The sequence below is a fragment of the Somniosus microcephalus genome, chromosome 24 (genome assembly GCF_052327205.1).
Source record: "Somniosus microcephalus isolate GS21.2 chromosome 24, FLI_Smic_1.0, whole genome shotgun sequence".
Lineage (NCBI taxonomy): Eukaryota > Metazoa > Chordata > Chondrichthyes > Squaliformes > Somniosidae > Somniosus > Somniosus microcephalus.
In genome coordinates this window covers 65,936,160-65,943,027 of record NC_141010.1, presented here as the reverse complement: position 1 = coordinate 65,943,027, position 6,868 = coordinate 65,936,160, and positions in this window count along the sequence as shown.

Genomic DNA, 6,868 nt, shown 5'->3' with positions numbered 1-6,868 from the left:
CCCTCCGGCCTACACTGTATCACTCTCAACCTCCGTCCCACACTGTATCACTCTCACCCTCCGTCCCACAATGTGTCACTCTCACCCTCTGTCCTACACTGTATCACTCTCACCCTCAGTCCTACACTGTATCACTCTCATCCTCCATCCTACACTGTATCACTCTCACCCTCCATCCCGCACTGTATCACTCTCACCCTCCATCCCACTCTGTATCACTCTCACCCTCCGTCCTACTCTGTATCACTGTCAACCATGTGCTACTCTGAATCACTCTCACCCTCCGTGCCACACTGTATCACCCTCACCCTCCGTCCCACATTGTATCACTCTCACAATCCGTCCCACTCTGTATCACTCTCACCCTCCATCCTACTCTGTATCAGTCTCAACCTCCGTCCCACACTGTATCACTCTCACTATCCGTGATACACTGTATCCCTCTCACCCTCCGTCCTACACTGTAACTCTCTCAACCTCCGTCCTACACTGTATCACTCTCACCTTCCGTCCTACACTGTATCACTCTCACCCTCCGTCCTACTCTGTACCACTCTCACCCTCCATCCATCTCTGTATCACTCTCACCCTCCGTCCCACAATTTATCACTCTCGCCCTCCGTCCTAACCTGTATCACTCTCACCCTCCGTCCCACAATGTATCACTCTCACCCTCCATCCCAAAATGTATCACTCTCACCCCCCATCCTACACTGTATCACTCTCACCCTCCATCCTACACTGTGTCACTCTCACCCTCCGTCCCACACTGTATCACTCTCACACTCCGTCCTACACTGTATCACTCTCACCCTCTGTCCTACATTGTATCACTCTCACCCTCCGTCCCACACTGTATCACTCTCACCCTCCGTCCTACACTGTATCACTCTCACCCTCCGTCCTACACAGTATCTCTCTCACCCTCCGTCCTACACTGTATCACTCTCACCCTCCGTCCTACATTGTATCACTCTCACCCTCCGTCCTACTCTGTATCACTCTCACCCTCCATCCCACACTGAATCACTCTCACCCTCCGTCCCACACTGTATCACTCTCACCCTCCGTCCTACACAGTATCTCTCTCGCCCACCGTCCTACACTGTATCACTCTCACCCTCCGTCCTACATTGTATCACTCTCACCCTCCGTCCTACTCTGTATCACTCTCACCCTCCATCCTACACTGTATCACTCTCACCCTCCGTCCGACTCTGTATCACTCTCACCCTCCATCCCACACTGAATCACTCTCACCCTCCGTCCCACACTGTATCACTCTCACCCTCCGTCCAACACTGTTTCACTCTCACCCTCCGTCCTACACTGTACCATTCTCACCCTGTGTCCTACACTGTATCACTCTCACCCTCCGTCCCACACTGTATCACTCTCACCATCCGTCCTACTCTGTATCACGCTCACCCTCCGTCCCACACTGGATCACTCTCACCCTCTGTCCAACACTGTTTCACTCACACTCTCCGTCCTACTCTGTATCACTCTCACCCCACACTGTATCACTCTCACCTTCCGTCCTACTCTGTATCACTCTCACCCTCCATCCTACACTGCATCACTCTCACCCTCCGTCCTACTCTGTATCACTCTCACCCTCCGTCCTACACTGTATCACTCTCATCCTCCGTCCTACACTGTATCACTCTCACCCTCCGTCCTACACTGTATCACTCTCACCCTCCGTCCTACACTGTATCACTCTCACCATCCCTCCCACACTGTATCACTCTCACTCTCCGTCCTACACCGTATCACTCTCACCCTCCTTCCTACACTGTATAACTCTCACCCTCCGTCCCACACTGTATCACTCTCACCCTCCGCCCTACAATGTTTCACTCTCTCCCTCCATCCTACACTGTATCACTCTCACCCTCCGTCCTACACTGTATCACTCTCACCCTCCGTCCTACAATGTATCACTCTCACCCTCCGTCCCACACTGTATCAATCTCACCCTCCGTCCTACACTGTATCACTCGCACCCTCCATCCTACAATGTATCACTCTCACCCTCCGTCCAACATTGTATCACTCTCACCCTCCGTCCTACAGTGTATCACTCTCACACTCCGTCCGACACTGTATCACTCTCACCCTCCGTCCTACACTGTATCACTCTCACCCTCCGTCCTACACTGTATCTCTCTCACCCTCCGTCCCACACTGTATCACTCTCACCCTCCGGCCTACACTGTATCACTCTCACCCTCCGTCCCACACTGTATCACTCTCACCCTCCGTCCCACAATGTATCACTCTCACCCTCTGTCCTACACTGTATCACTCTCACCCTCAGTCCTACACTGTATCACTCTCATCCTCCGTCCTACACTGTATCACTCTCACCCTCCGTCCCACACTGTATCACTCTCACCCTCCGTCCCACTATGTATCACTCTCACCCTCCGTCCTACTCTGTATCACTGTCAACCATGTGCTACTCTATATCACTCTCACCCTCCATGCCACACTGTATCACCCTCACCCTCCGTCCCAAATTGTATCACTCTCACAATCCGTCCCACTCTGTATCACTCTCACCCTCCATCCTACTCTATATCACTCTCACCCTCATCCCACATTGTATCACTCTCACTATCCGTGATACACTGTATCACTCTCACCCTCCGTCCTGCACTGTAACTCTCTCAACCTCCGTCCTACACTGTATCACTCTCACCTTCCGTCCTACACTGTATCACTCTCACCCTCCGTCCTACTCTGTACCACTCTCACCCTCCATCCATCTCTGTATCACTCTCACCCTCCGTCCCACAATTTATCACTCTCGCCCTCCGTCCTACCCTGTATCACTCTCACCCTCCGTCCCACAATGTATCACTCTCACCCTCCATCCCAAAATGTATCACTCTCACCCCCCATCCTACACTGTATCACTCTCACCCTCCGTCCTACACTGTGTCACTCTCACCCTCCGTCCCACACTGTATCACTCTCACACTCCGTCCTACACTGTATCACTCTCACCCTCTGTCCTACATTGTATCACTCTCACCCTCCGTCCCACACTGTATCACTCTCACCCTCCGTCCTACACTGTATCACTCTCACCCTCCGTCCTACACAGTATCTCTCTCACCCTCCGTCCTACACTGTATCACTCTCACCCTCCGTCCTACATTGTATCACTCTCACCCTCCGTCCTACTCTGTATCACTCTCACCCTCCATCCCACACTGAATCACTCTCACCCTCCGTCCCACACTGTATCACTCTCACCCTCCGTCCTACACAGTATCTCTCTCGCCCACCGTCCTACACTGTATCACTCTCACCCTCCGTCCTACATTGTATCACTCTCACCCTCCGTCCTACTCTGTATCACTCTCACCCTCCATCCTACACTGTATCACTCTCACCCTCCGTCCGACTCTGTATCACTCTCACCCTCCATCCCACACTGAATCACTCTCACCCTCCATCCCACACTGTATCACTCTCACCCTCCGTCCAACACTGTTTCACTCTCACCCTCCGTCCTACACTGTACCATTCTCACCCTGTGTCCTACACTGTATCACTCTCACCCTCCGTCCCACACTGTATCACTCTCACCATCCGTCCTACTCTGTATCACGCTCACCCTCCGTCCCACACTGGATCACTCTCACCCTCTGTCCAACACTGTTTCACTCACACTCTCCGTCCTACTCTGTATCACTCTCACCCCACACTGTATCACTCTCACCTTCCGTCCTACTCTGTATCACTCTCACCCTCCATCCTACACTGCATCACTCTCACCCTCCGTCCTACTCTGTATCACTCTCACCCTCCGTCCTACACTGTATCACTCTCATCCTCCGTCCTACACTGTATCACTCTCACCCTCCGTCCTACACTGTATCACTCTCACCCTCCGTCCTACACTGTATCACTCTCACCATCCCTCCCACACTGTATCACTCTCACTCTCCGTCCTACACCGTATCACTCTCACCCTCCTTCCTACACTGTATAACTCTCACCCTCCGTCCCACACTGTATCACTCTCACCCTCCGCCCTACAATGTTTCACTCTCTCCCTCCATCCTACACTGTATCACTCTCACCCTCCGTCCTACACTGTATCACTCTCACCCTCCGTCCTACAATGTATCACTCTCACCCTCCGTCCCACACTGTATCAATCTCACCCTCCGTCCTACACTGTATCACTCGCACCCTCCATCCTACAATGTATCACTCTCACCCTCCGTCCAACATTGTATCACTCTCACCCTCCGTCCTACAGTGTATCACTCTCACACTCCGTCCGACACTGTATCACTCTCACCCTCCGTCCTACACTGTATCACTCTCACCCTCCGTCCTACACTGTATCTCTCTCACCCTCCGTCCCACACTGTATCACTCTCACCCTCCGGCCTACACTGTATCACTCTCACCCTCCGTCCCACACTGTATCACTCTCACCCTCCGTCCCACAATGTATCACTCTCACCCTCTGTCCTACACTGTATCACTCTCACCCTCAGTCCTACACTGTATCACTCTCATCCTCCGTCCTACACTGTATCACTCTCACCCTCCGTCCCACACTGTATCACACTCACCCTCCGTCCCACTATGTATCACTCTCACCCTCCGTCCTACTCTGTATCACTGTCAACCATGTGCTACTCTATATCACTCTCACCCTCCATGCCACACTGTATCACCCTCACCCTCCGTCCCAAATTGTATCACTCTCACAATCCGTCCCACTCTGTATCACTCTCACCCTCCATCCTACTCTATATCACTCTCACCCTCATCCCACATTGTATCACTCTCACTATCCGTGATACACTGTATCACTCTCACCCTCCGTCCTGCACTGTAACTCTCTCAACCTCCGTCCTACATTGTATCACTCTCACCTTCCGTCCTACACTGTATCACTCTCACCCTCCGTCCTACTCTGTACCACTCTCACCCTCCGTCCATCTCTGTATCACTCTCACCCTCCGTCCCACAATTTATCACTCTCGACCTCCGTCCTACGCTGTATCACTCTCACCCTCCATCCCACAATGTATCACTCTCACCCTCCATCCCAAACTGTATCACTCTCACCCCCCATCCTGCACTGTATCACTCTCACCCTCCGTCCTACACTGTGTCACTCTCACCCTCCGACCCACACTGTATCACTCTCACACTCCGTCCTACACTGTATCACTCTCACCCTCTGTCCTACATTGTATCACTCTCACCCTCCGTCCCACACTGTATCACTCTCACCCTCCGTCCTACACTGTATCACTCTCACCCTCCGTCCTACACAGTATCTCTCTCACCCTCCGTCCTACACTGTATCACTCTCACCCTCCGTCCTACATTGTATCACTCTCACCCTCCATCCTACTCTGTATCACTCTCACCCGACATCCTACTCTGTATCACTCTCACCCTCCGTCCGACTCTGTATCACTCTCACCCTCCATCCCACACTGAATCACTCTCACCCTCCGTCCCACACTGTATCACTCTCAACCTCCGTCCAACACTGTTTCACTCTCACCCTCCGTCCTACACTGTATCATTCTCACCCTGTGTCCTACACTGTATCACTCTCACCCTCCGTCCCACACTGTATCACTCTCACCATTCGTCCTACTCTGTATCACGCTCACCCTCCGTCCCACACTGGATCACTCTCACCCTCTGTCCAACACTGTTTCACTCACACTCTCCGTCCTACTCTCTATTACTCTCACCCCACACTGTATCACTCTCACCTTCCGTCCTACTCTGTATCACTCTCACCCTCCGTCCTACTCTGTATCACTCTCACCCTCCGTCCTACACTGTATCACTCTCATCCTCCGTCCTACACTGTATCACTCTCACCCTCCGTCCTACACTGTATCACTCTCACCCTCCGTCCTACACTGTATCACTCTCACCATCCCTCCCACACTGTATCACTCTCACTCTCCGTCCTACACTGTATCACACTCACCCTCCTTCCTACACTGTATAACTCTCACCCTCCGTCCCACACTGTATCACTCTCACCCTCCGCCCTACAATGTTTCACTCTCACCCTCCATCCTACACTGTATCACTCTCACCCTCCGTCCTACACTGTATCACTCTCACCCTCCGTCATACAATGTATCACTCTCACCCTCCGTCCAACATTGTATCACTCTCACCCTCCGTCCTACACTGTATCACTCTCACACTCCGTCCTACAATGTATCACTCTCACCCTCCGTCCTACACTGTATCACTCTCACCCTCCGTCCCACACTGTATCACTCTCACCCTCCATCCTACTCTGTATCACTCTCACCCTCCGTCCTACATTGTATCACTTCCACCCTCCGTCCTACACTGTATCACTCGCACCCTCCGTCCTACAATGTATCACTCTCACCCTCCGTCCAACATTGTATCACTCTCACCCTCCGTCCTACACTGTATCACTCTCACACTCCGTCCTACACTGTATCACTCTCACCCTCCGTCCTACACTGCATCACTCTCACCCTCCGTCCCACACTGTATCACTCTCACCCTCCATCCTACTCTGTATCACTCTCACCCTCCGTCCTACATTGTATCACTTCCACCCTCCGTCCCACATTATATCACTCTCACCCTCCGTCCAACACTGTATCACTCTCACCCTCCGTCCCAAACTGTATCACTCTCACCCTCCGCCCTACAATGTTTCACTCTCTCCCTCCATCCTACACTGTATCACTCTCACCCTCCGTCCTACACTGTATCACTCTCACCCTCCGTCCTACAATGTATCACTCTCACCCTCCGTCCCACACTGTATCAATCTCACCCTCCGTCCTACACTGTATCACTCGCACCCTCC